Raw genomic sequence first — 12,949 nt, 5'->3', positions numbered from 1 at the left:
TTTTTATATTTGGCTGCTGACACACACTAAAAGATGCTTTTTATTGCAAAAAAAATAGTTTTTGCATCACAATATTTTGAGAACTATGATTTTTCCATATTTTGGCCCACAGAATCATGTGATGGCTTGTTTTTTGCCGGACAAGTTGACGTTTTTATTCGTACCATTTTCGGGTACATACCATTTTGTGGTCGCTTTCTATTCCGCTTTTTTGGAGGCAGAATGAACAAAAATCAGCAATTCAGGAATTTTTTGGGGGGCAGGGTTTTATGCCATTCCGTGTGTGGTAAAATTGATATGACAGTTTTATTCTTCAGGGCAGTACAGTTACAGCGATTCCCCACTTATATAGTTTTTTTTATGTTTTGGCGCTTTTACACAAAAACTATTTTATAGACAAAATATTTAATTTTGCATCGCTTGATTGTGAGAACTATAACTTTTTATTTTTCTGCTGATGGAGCTGTATGACAGCTTTTTATTTGTGGGACAAGATGCCGTTTTCAGCTGTACCATGTTTATTTATATCTGTCTTTTTGATCGCATTTTATTCCACTTTTTTTTCGGCGGTATGATAATAAAGAATTGTTTTCTGCCTTTTTTTAACTTATTTTTTTATAGTGTTCACTAAAGGGGTTAACTAGTGTGACAGTTTTATAGGTCGGGTCGTTGCCGATGCGGCGATACCAAATATGTGTACTTTTATTGTGTGGGGTTTTTTTACATTCAAATATTTAGATACAATATATTTAGATTTTTTATTTTTTTGTGATATTTTTACAATGTAAAAAAAATTTTTTACAATGTAAAAAAAAAAAAAAAAAAATACATACTACATACAACATACTACATACATACTACAAACATACATACAACTTACTACATACATACAACATACATACTACATACATACGACATACATACATACATACTGCATACATACATACAACATACTACATAGATACTACATACATACTACATACATGCTACATGCATACATACTGCATACATACAACATACATACAACATACATACTACATACATACTACATACTGTAGTATAGTGACCCCTGTGGCAGCTAGGGGGCGCTGTGTGTGCTCCTTGGGATATGCATGGAGGCATATTTGTCATTGTAATCGTGGTGAAACAGTGACTGGCAGTGTTGTAAATGGCCAATATGTGTCGCAGAGGGAGTCTGCGTGGTAAGTCTGATGCAATGTTGTTGTTCTGGGACCTGTAGTCCCTCAAGAGTTTGTATAGTTGTAAGGGAGACTTATTAGGCTAGTTGTGTGAGATGGGCGGGACAAACTAGCCACACAAACACACTCCCATCTAGGGGAGTGGTTAATAGCATATAATGTGACTGAGGTTTGGTCACATGGGCTCTGAGTGTGGATCTGAATGGTCTTTGCTGGAAGGTCCTGGAGAGAGCCCCATGTGTTGGGAGTGTTGGCTCCCTGAAGAGCACATGGCGGGGGCTCTGGACCTCGCACAGACCAGACTGGAACGGATGGAGATCCGTGTTGTACTGACCGGGGTCAGAGTGAGAATGTCGGAAGGATGCCTCTGGTGAAGAGAGGTATCCGAGAACCTGTGCGGCAATGGCAGGTAACGAATGGAGATTCGTGTTGTACTGACCGGGGTCAGAGAAAAGGAAAGATAGAGTGTGAACGTCTGAAGGATGCCTCTGGTGAAGAGAGGTATCCGAGAACCTGTGCGGCACCAACAGGTAACGGATGGAGATCCGTGTGATATACTGACCGGGGTCAGAGTGAGAGACATTGTGTATGGGTCACTTCAGAGGCCAAGAGGTGTCCAGGATCCCGTGAAGGTTGCCAACGGGTAACGGTCTGAAAAGCGTGTGTAATGCTGACCGGGGTCAGAGACTAACTGTGGTAAAGTTGAATATGTCCAGGTACTGTTCAAGCTGTTACTAAGTTCCTGTGGATGTGGTTTATGTTGTGCGAAATAAACCTAAGAGACTGTGTTTTTGATAGAAAACCGTGCCTGAGTGCATTAATCCCGTGCCAAGCGAGTGTTCCCCAAGACACGTAGTAAGCGCTATGCTACAATACATACATACAACATACATACATACATACAACATACATACTACATACTACATACATACAGGGGTTGGACAAAATAATGGAAACACCTAACGTTTTGGCATCATAATCTTCGAACATGTGATATACATGCAAACCATGACATATGGTAATGTTTTGTAGTTGATTATTTGTGATATGTGTATGTAAATTAACTGTTTGTTTAGCATAATTGTAAGAACATTGATGAGAACCTGATACCAATGGCAGACCTCTCAGATTTTCAAAGAGGCCAAATTGTTGGTGCTCGTATGGCAGGCGGTAGTGTAACAAAGTGCCCGAATGCTTGGCATGTCAAGAGGTACTGTCTCCAAAGTAATGACTGCGTTTGAAAGAGAAGGAAAAATGTCCACAGCAAAGCACAGGTCCGGCCGAAAGTCAAAGTTGACTGAGAGAGACCGTCAGACTCTAAAGCGAATTGTGAGAGAGGATCGCAAGACCACGGCTCCGAATATCACTGCTGAGCTCAATGAACACCTACAGAACCCAGTTTCCCTGAAAACTGTTCGTCAGGAGTTGCACAAATCTGGATTCCACGGAAGAGCTGAAATTAGAAAACCGCTGCTCTCAATGACAATTGTTTCCAAGCGTTTAGAGTGGGTAGAAACCTCCAGAATTGGTCCCTCGAGCAGTGGAAACATGAGATATTCTCAGACGAATCATCGTTTACTCTATTTCCGACCTCCGGCCAAGAGTACGTTTGGAGACAGCCGAGAGAAGCATTCCATCCAGACTGCCTTCTCCCAACCGTAAAACATGCCGGAGGTTCTGTGATGAACTGGGGTGCTATTTTGTGGAGATCCGCCGGGCCAATGATAACCCTTCATGGGAGAATTAACATCCGAGATTATTTAGGCCTTTTGGGCGACCAAGTGCATCCAATGGTTCAAGCACTGTTCCCGGAGGGGAACGCCATCTTTCAGAATGATAATGCACCAATTCATACAGCTAGAATCGTTAAAACGTGGTATGAGGAACATTCTAATGAAGTTGAGCATCTCATCTGGCCCCCACAATCCCCAGACCTCAACATTATTGAGCATTTATGGTCGATTTTAGAGATTCAAGGTAGACATCGATTTCCGCCGCCATCGTCGCTCAAAGAACTGGAGGGTGTTTCAACTGCAGAATGGGCTAAAATTCCTTTGGAAACAATTCACACCTTGTATGAATCCATACCTCGGAGAATTGAGGCTGTAATGGCTGAAAAAGGTGGACCTACACCATATTAAACTAACTTTCGTTGATGTTTCCAGGTGTTTCCATTATTTTGTCCAACCCCTGTATATACATACTGCATACTTACAACATACATACAACATACTACATACATACTACAAACATACATACATACTACATACATACTACATACAGTACATTCATACATTGCATACAATATATACATAAAGACATACAGTACATATAACATAGAGTACATACTCACCATAACTTGTCACTTTGTTACCGGAAGCCAGTGTCATCTGTAAAAAATATTAAAATAACAAACAAACAATATACTCCCTGATCCGCAGAAATCCTCGAGTGTCCCACGACGATCTCCCGTGGAGAACGGCAGCATCAGCTGATGCAACCACTCTCTAGGGGCTCCAGGAATACAATGACGGGAGGAAGGTAATGGAAAAAAAGGCACCAAAAATAACACAAGAAACCCCAGCAAACCTGCGTTTTTGCTGCAGCTTCTTTCCTGCCAAACATTCAGGTTTTACTGCAGAATAAAAGAATGCAGCAAAAACACCCAGGTGGGGAGGGGGCAGCGGCGAGTGGGATCCACTGTGATCCCACTCACAGGAGGCAGAAAATTGTCCCCACTGCCTGGCTGCAGCGCTGGGGAAACCATGTGATCCCGATGATTAAAGTGCAGTGAATATTCATTAGCCGCTTCTCCGCCCACCTGTCAGCGCTGAGCAGTGAGCAGGGAGCAGCAAATGAATATTCCTTCACTTCAACAGGGACACACATGGTTTCCCCTACGCTGGATTCCTGCAGCTATACTACGTGGGCTGTGTTATATACTCCGTGGCGGTGCTATATACTATGTGGCTGCTATATACTACGTTGATGTGCTATACACTACGTGGGCTGTGCCTGTGCTATATACTACATGGCTGTGCTATATACTACAAGGCTGTGCTATATACTACGTGTACGGTGCTATATACCAGGTGGATTGTGCTATATACTACAGTACAGACCAAAAGTTTGGACACACCTTCTCATTTAAAGATTTTTCTGTATTTTCATGGCTATGAAAATTGTACATTCACACTGAAGGCATCAAAACTATGAATTAACCCCTTCACCCCCAAGGGTGGTTTGCACGTTAATGACCGGGCCAATTTTTACAATTCTGACCACTGTCCCTTTATGAGGTTATAACTCTGGAACGCTTCAACGGATCTTGGCGATTCTGACATTGTTTTCTCGTGACATATTGTACTTCATGATAGTGGTAAAATTTCTTCGATATAACTTGCGTTTATTTGTGAAAAAAACGAATATTTGGCGAAAATTTTGAAAATTTCGCAATTTTCCAACTTTGAATTTTTATGCCCTTAAATCACAGACATATGTCATGCAAAATACTTAATAAGTAACATTTCCCACATGTCTACTTTACATCAGCACAATTTTGGAACCAAAATTTTTTTGGGTGACGGAGTTATAAGGGTTAAAAGTTGACCAGCAATTTCTCATTTTTACAACACCATTTTTTTTTAGGGACCACATCTCATTTGAAGTCATTTTGAGGGGTCTATATGATAGAAAATACCCAAGTGTGACACCATTCTAAAAACTGCACCCCTCAAGGTACTCAAAACCACTTTCAAGAAGTTTATTAACCCTTCAGGTGTTTCACAGGAATTTTTGGAATGTTTAAATAAAATTAAACATTTAACTTTTTTTCACTCAAAATTTGTTTCAGCTCCAATTTGTTTTATTTTACCAAGGGTAACAGGAGAAAATAGACCCCAAAATTTGTTGTACAATTCGTCCTGAGTACGCTGATACCCCATATGTGGGTGTAAACCATTGTTTGGGCGCAGGGCAGAGCTCGGAAGGAAAGGAGCGCCATTTGACTTTTCAATGCAAAATTGACTGGAATTGAGATGGGACGCCATGTTGCATTTGGAGAGCCCCTGATGTGCGTAAACATTGAAACCCCACACAAGTGACACCATTTTGGAAAGTAGACCCCCTAAGGATCTTATCTAGATGTGTGTTGAGCACTTTGACCCAACAAGTGCTTCACAGAAGTTTATAATGCAGAGCCGTAAAAATAAAAATCATATTTTTTCACAAAAATGATCTTTTCGCCCCCATTTTTTTATTTCCCCAAGGGTAAGAGAAGAAATTAGACCACAAAAGTTGTTGTGCAATTTGTCCTGAGTACGACGATACCCCATATGTGGGGATAAACCACTGTTTGGGCACATAGCAGAGCTCGGAAGGGAAGGAGCGCTATTTTACTTTTCAATGCAAAATTGACTGGAATTAAGATGGGATGCCATGTTGCGTTTGGAGAGCCCCTGATGTGCCTAAACATTAAAAACCCCCACAAGTGACACCATTTTGGAAAGTAGACCCCTTAAGGAACTTATCTAGATGTGTGTTGAGCACTTTGACCCAACAAGTGCTTCACAGAAGTTTATAATGCAGAGCCGTAAAAATAAAAATCATATTTTTTCACAAAAATGATCTTTTCGCCCCCATTTTTTTATTTCCCCAAGGGTAAGAGAAGAAATTAGACCACAAAAGTTGTTGAGCAATTTGTCCTGAGTACGACGATACCCCATATGTGGGGGTAAACCACTGTTTGGGCGCATAGCAGAGCTCGGAAGGGAAGGAGCGCTATTTTACTTTTCAATGCAAAATTGACTGGAATTAAGATGGGATGCCATGTTGCGTTTGGAGAGCCCCTGATGTGCCTAAACATTAAAAACCCCCACAAGTGACACCATTTTGGAAAGTAGACCCCCTAAGGAACTTATCTAGATGTGTTTTGATAGCTTTGAACCCCCAAGTGTTTCACTACAGTTTATAACGCAGAGCCGTGAAAATAAAAATTCCCTTTTTTTTTTTCACAAAAATGATTTTTAGCCCCCAGTTTTGTATTTTCACAAGGGTATCAGGATAAATTGGACCCCAAACTTTGTTGTTCAATTTGTCCTGAGTACGCTGATACCCCATATGTGGGGGGAACCACTGTTTGGGCGCATGACAGAGCTCGGAAGGGAAGGAGCGCCATTTGGAATGCAGACTTAAATGGATTGGTCTGCAGGCGTCACGTTGCATTTGCAGAGCCCCTGATGTACCCAAACAGTACAAACCCCCCACAATTGACCCCATATTGGAAACTAGACCCCCCAAGGAACTTATCTAGATGTGTTGTGAGAACTTTGAACCCCCAAGTGTTTCACTACAGTTTATAACGCAGAGCCGTGAAAATAAAAATTCCTTTTTTTTTCACAAAAATGATTTTTTAGCCCCCAGTTTTGTATTTTCACAAGGGTACCAGGATAAATTGGGCTCCAAAAGTTGTTGTCCAATTTGTCCTGAGTACGTTGATACCCCATATGTGGGGGGGAACCACTGTTTGGGTGCATGACAGAGCTCGGAAGGGAAGGAGCGTCATTTGGAATGCAGACTTAAATGGATTGGTCTGCAGGCGTCACGTTGCATTTGCAGAGCCCCTGATGTACCCAAACAGTACAAACCCCCCACAAGTGACCCCATATTGGAAACTAGACCCCCCAAGGAACTTATCTAGATGTGTTGTGAGAACTTTGAACCCCCAAGTGTTTCACTACAGTTTATAACGCAGAGCCGTGAAAATAAAAATTCCTTTTTTTTTTCACAAAAATGATTTTTTAGCCCCCAGTTTTGTATTTTCACAAAGGTATCAGGATAAATTGGACCCCAAAAGTTGTTGATCAATTTGTCCTGAGTACGCTGATACCCCATATGTGGGGGGGAACCACTGTTTGGGCGCATGACAGAGCTCGGAAGGGAAGGAGCGCCATTTGGAATGCAGACTTAAATGGATTGGTCTGCAGGCGTCATGTTGCATTTGCAGAGCCCCTGATGTACCCAAACAGTACAAACCCCCCACAAGTGACCCCATATCGGAAACTAGACCCCCCAAGAAACTTATCTAGATGTGTTGTGAGAACTTTGAACCCCCAAGTGTTTCACTACAGTTTACAACGCAGAGCCGTGAAAATAAAAAATCTTTTTTTTCCCACAAAACTTATTTTTTGGCCCCCAGTTTTGTATTTTCCCAAGGGTAGCAGGAGAAATTGGACCCCAAAAGATGATGTCCAATTTGTCCTGAGTACGCTGATACCCCATATGTTGGGGTAAACCCCTGTTTGGGCACACGGGAGAGCTCTGAAGGGAAGGAGCACTGTTTTCCTTTTTCAACGCAGAATTGGCTGGAATTCAGATCGGATGCCATGTCCCGTTTGGAGAGCCCCTGATGTGCCTAAACAGTGGAAACCCCCCAATTATAACTGAAACCCTAATCCAAACACATCCCTAACCCTAGCCCCAACCCTAGCCCTAACCCTAGTCCTAACCCTTGCCCTAACCCTAACCCTAGCCCTAACTCTAGTCCTAACTCTAGCCCTAACCCTAGCCCCAACCCTAGCCCTAACCCTAACCCTTGCCCTAACCCTAACTCTAGTCCTAACTCTAGCCCTAACCCTAACCCTAATGGGAAAATGGAAATAAATACATTTTTAATTTTTTTATTTTTCCCTAACTAAGGGGGTGATGAAGGGGGGTTTGATTTACTTTTATAGCGGGTTATTTAGCAGATTTTTATGATTGGCAGCTGTCACACACTGAAAGACGCTTTTCATTGCAAAAAATATTTTTTGCGTTACCACATTTTGAGAGCTGTAATTTTTCCATATTTGAGTCCACAGAGTTATGTGAGATCTTGTTTTTTTGCGGGACGCGTTGACGTTTTTATTGGTAACATTTTCGGACACGTGACATTTTTTGATCGCTTTTTATTCCGATTTTTGTGAGGCAGAGTGATCAAAAACCAGCTATTCATGAATTTATTTTGGGGGAGGCGTTTATACCGTTCCGCGTTTGGTAAAATTGATAAAGCAGTTTTATTCGTCGGGTCAGTACGATTACAGCGATATCTCATTTATATCATTTTTTTATGTTTTGGCGCTTTTATACGATAAAAACTATTTTATAGAAAAAAATAATTATTTTGGTATCGCTTTATTCTCAGGACTATAACTTTTTTATTTTTTTGCTGATGATGCTGTGTGGCGGCTCTTTTTTTGCGGGACAAGATGACGTTTTCAGCGGTACCATGGTTATTTATATCAGTCTTTTTGATCGCGTGTTATTCCACTTTTTGTTCGGCAGTATGGTAATAAAGCGTTGTTTTTTGCCTCGTTTTTTTTTTTTTTTTCTTACGGTGTTTACTGAAGGGGTTAACTAGTGGGGCAGTTTTATAGGTTGGGTCGTTACGGACGCGGCGATACTAAATATGTGTACTTTTATTGTTTTTTTTTATTTTATTTAGCTAAAGAAATGTATTTATGGGAATAATTTTTTTTTTTTTTTCTTTATTTAGGATATTTTTTTTATTTTTTTTTTACACACATGTGGGGAATTTTTTTTAAACTTTTTTACTTTGTCCCAGGGGGGGACATCACAGATCATTGATCTGGCAGTGTGCACAGCACTCTGCCAGATCTGTGATCTGCTGTGCAGGGCTGCAGGCTTACCAAGCGTCTGCTCTGAGCAGACACTCGGTAAGCCACCTCCCTCCCTGCAGGACCCGGATGCCGCGGCCATCTTGGATCCGGGACCTGCAGCGAGGAGGGAGGTAGGAGACCCTCAGAGCAACGCGATCACATCGCGTTGCTCCGGGGGTCTCAGGGAAGCCCGCAGGGAGCCCCCTCCCTGCGCGATGCTTCCCTATACCGCCGGTACACCGCGATCATGTTTGATCGCGGTGTGCCGGGGGTTAATGTGCCGGGGGCGGTCCGTGACCGCTCCTGGCACATAGTGCCGGATGTCAGCTGCGATATGCAGCTGACACCCGGCCGCGATCGGCCGCGCTCCCCCCGTGATCGCGGCCGATCTGCTATGACGTACTATCCCGTCGAGGGTCAGATAGGCCCAGGTCACCTCGACGGGATAGTACGTCAAAGGTCACAGAGGGGTTAACACATGTGGAATTATATTCTTAACAAAAAAGTGTGAAACAACTGAAATTATGTCTTCTAGGTTCTTCAAAGTAGCCACCTTTTGCTCTGTAATGTGGATATATATATATATATATATATATATATATATATATGTACATATATATATATATATATATATATATATATATATATATATATATGTACATATATATATACAGTCCTGCTCATCATTATTGGTACCCATGAAGTGTAAGTACACAATGTGGAATATCTCCTGAAAAAATTGATCAAGTGAAATAGCTTTTTTGAGAGCACTCATGATAAATTCAAAAGAGCAAATGATAAACAATAATTTAAAACAAAAAAACATGAGAGGCTGAGAGGAAAAAATGGAAAAACCTAAAGCCTGCTGTGACACTGGCATTGGCACCCTTTACATTAAATTAGTAAGGAACCACATTTTGACTCACCTGTGGTAAATCACAAATGAGTATCACCTGTGATTAATTGTTGGCACCCATGTGACATGAATTAGTAAATGAATGATGATTTCAGTGTTTTAACCCCTTCGTGACATGCGCCGTACTAGTACTGCGCTGCCGTCACTGCATTTGTGCCAGCAGCAGTACTAGTACGGCGCATCGATCACCGCGGTCTCGCGCTGAGTGCCGCGGTGATCGGGTGCGGGTGTCAGCTGTATATGACAGCTGACACCCCGCAGCAATGCCCACGATCGGTGCTATCGCCGATCGCGGGCATTTAACCCCTCTGATGCCGCTGTCAATAGTGACAGTGGCATAGAGGGGGATCGCGCAGGGACGGGGGCTCCCTGCGCTCTCCCACCGGAGCAACGCGATGAGATCGCGCTGCTCCGGTGACCTGGAAGCAGTCCCCGGATCCAAGATGGCCGCGGGACTCCTTTCGGGTCATGAGATGACCTAGCTTGCCGGCGCCTGCTGAGAGTTCCTAATAGCAGGCGCCGGTGTTGTGAAATTGGATTCTGGGCTCCCCCGGTGGCCACTTGTGGAATTGAACTTGTGTGCATCATCCCCTCTGTTCACCTGCTCCTATCAGGATGTGGGAGTCGCTATATAACCTTGCTCCTCTGTCAGTTTCTTGCCGGTCAACAATGTAATCAGAAGCCTTCTGTGCTTTTTCCTGCTACTAGACAACTCCCAGCTAAGTTGGACTTTTGTCCTTGTGTGTTTTTGCATTTTGTTCCTGTTCACAGCTGCTGTTTCGTTACTGTGTCTGGAAAGCTCTTGTGATCGGAAATTGCCACTCTGGTGTTATGAGTTAATGCTAGAGTCTTAAAGGAATTTCTGGATGGTGTTTTGATAGGGTTTTCTGCTGACCATGAAAGTGTCCTTTCTGTCTTCCTGCTATCTAGAAAGCGGACCTCGATTTTGCTAAACCTATTTTCATACTACGTTTGTCATTTCCTCTAAAATCACCGCCAATATATGTGGGGGCCTCTTGTCTGCCTTTTGGGAAAATTTCTCTAGAGGTGAGCCAGGACTGTCTTTTCCTCTGCTAGGATTAGGTAGTTCTCCGGCTGGCGCTGGGCATCTAGGGTTAAAAAACGTAGGCATGCTACCCGGCCACTTCTAGTTGTGCGGCAGGTTTAGTTCATGGTCAGTATAGTTTCCATCTTCCAAGAGCTAGTTCTCATATATGCTGGGCTATGTTCTCTCGCCATTGAGAATCATGACAGTTTGACCGGCCAAAAAAAAGGGTTAAATTACTGGCTGAGAAAGGAGAGAAAAAAGAAGTCTGCTACAATTTTTTTTTTTTTTTTTTTCCTCTAGTTCTGAGTGTGCTCTTAATTGAATCACTTGCTAGTCTGCCTATTCTGCAGCCTTCCTCTCTTTCTCTCCTTCTAATCCTTGAATGGCTCTGTGTTCACCTGTTTCAAATGGATCTTCAGAGTGTAGCTACAGGTTTGAATAATCTCGCCACAAAGGTACAAAATTTGCAAGATTTTGTTGTTCATGCACCTATGTCTGAGCCTAGAATTCCTTTGCCTGAATTCTTCTCGGGGAATAGATCTCACTTTCAAAATTTTAAAAATAATTGCAAATTGTTTTTGTCCCTGAAGTCTCGCTCTGCCGGAGACCCTGCACAGCAGGTCAGGATTGTAATTTCCTTGCTCCGGGGCGACCCTCAAGACTGGGCTTTTGCATTGGCACCAGGGGATCCTGCGTTGCTCAATGTGGATGCGTTTTTTCTGGCCTTGGGGTTGCTTTATGAGGAACCTCATTTAGAGCTTCAGGCGGAAAAGGCCTTGATGTCCTTGTCTCAGGGGCAAGATGAAGCTGAAATATACTGCCAAAAATTCCGCAAATGGTCTGTGCTTACTCAGTGGAATGAGTGCGCCCTGGCGGCGATTTTCAGAGAAGGTCTCTCTGATGCCATTAAGGATGTTATGGTGGGGTTCCCTGTGCCTGCGAGTCTGAATGAGTCCATGACGATGGCTATTCAGATCGATAGGCGTCTGCGGGAGCGCAAACCTGTGCACCATTTGGCGGTGTCTACTGAGAAAACGCCAGAAAATATGCAATGTGATAGAATTCTGTCCAGAAGCGAGCGGCAGAATTTTAGACGAAAAAATGGGTTGTGCTTCTATTGTGGTGATTCAACTCATGTTATATCAGCATGCTTTAAGCGTACTAAGAAGCCTGACAAGTCTGTTTCAATTAGCACTTTACAGTCTAAGTTTATTCTATCTGTGACCCTGATTTGTTCTTTGTCATCTATTACCGCGGACGCCTATGTCGACTCTGGCGCTGCTTTGAGTCTTATGGATTGGTCCTTTGCCAAACGCTGTGGGTATGATTTGGAGCCACTGGAGGCTCCGATACCTCTGAAAGGGATTGACTCCACCCCATTGGCTAGTAATAAACCACAATACTGGACACAAGTGACTATGCGTGTTAATCCGGATCACCAGGAGGTTATTCGCTTTCTGGTGCTGTATAATCTACATGATGTTTTGGTGCTGGGATTGCCATGGCTGCAATCTCATAACCCAGTCCTCGACTGGAGAGCTATGTCTGTGTTAAGCTGGGGATGTAAAGGAACTCATGGGGACGTACCTTTGGTTTCCATTTCATCATCTATTCCCTCTGAGATTCCTGAATTCTTGTCTGACTTTCGTGACGTTTTTGAAGAACCCAAGGTTGGTTCACTACCTCCGCACCGGGAGTGCGATTGTGCCATAGACTTGATTCTGGGTAGTAAATACCCTAAGGGTCGTTTATTTAATCTGTCTGTGCCTGAACACGCTGCTATGCGAGAATATATAAAGGAGTCCTTGGAAAAGGGACATATTCGTCCTTCGTCATCTCCCTTAGGAGCCGGTTTTTTCTTTGTGTCTAAGAAAGACGGCTCTTTGAGGCCGTGTATTGATTATCGACTTTTGAATAAAATCACGGTTAAATATCAATATCCGTTACCACTGCTTACTGATTTGTTTGCTCGGATAAAGGGGGCCAAGTGGTTCTCTAAGATTGATCTCCGTGGGGCGTATAATTTGGTGCGAATCAAGCAGGGGGATGAGTGGAAAACCGCATTTAATACGCCCGAGGGCCATTTTGAGTATTTGGTGATGCCTTTTGGTCTTTCAAATGCCCCTTCAGT

This window comes from Ranitomeya variabilis, chromosome 5 (assembly GCF_051348905.1).
Source record: "Ranitomeya variabilis isolate aRanVar5 chromosome 5, aRanVar5.hap1, whole genome shotgun sequence".
NCBI classification, from domain to species: Eukaryota; Metazoa; Chordata; class Amphibia; order Anura; family Dendrobatidae; genus Ranitomeya; species Ranitomeya variabilis.
The sequence above is the reverse complement of the archived record's forward strand: the minus strand, read 5'-3'. Positions refer to the sequence as shown.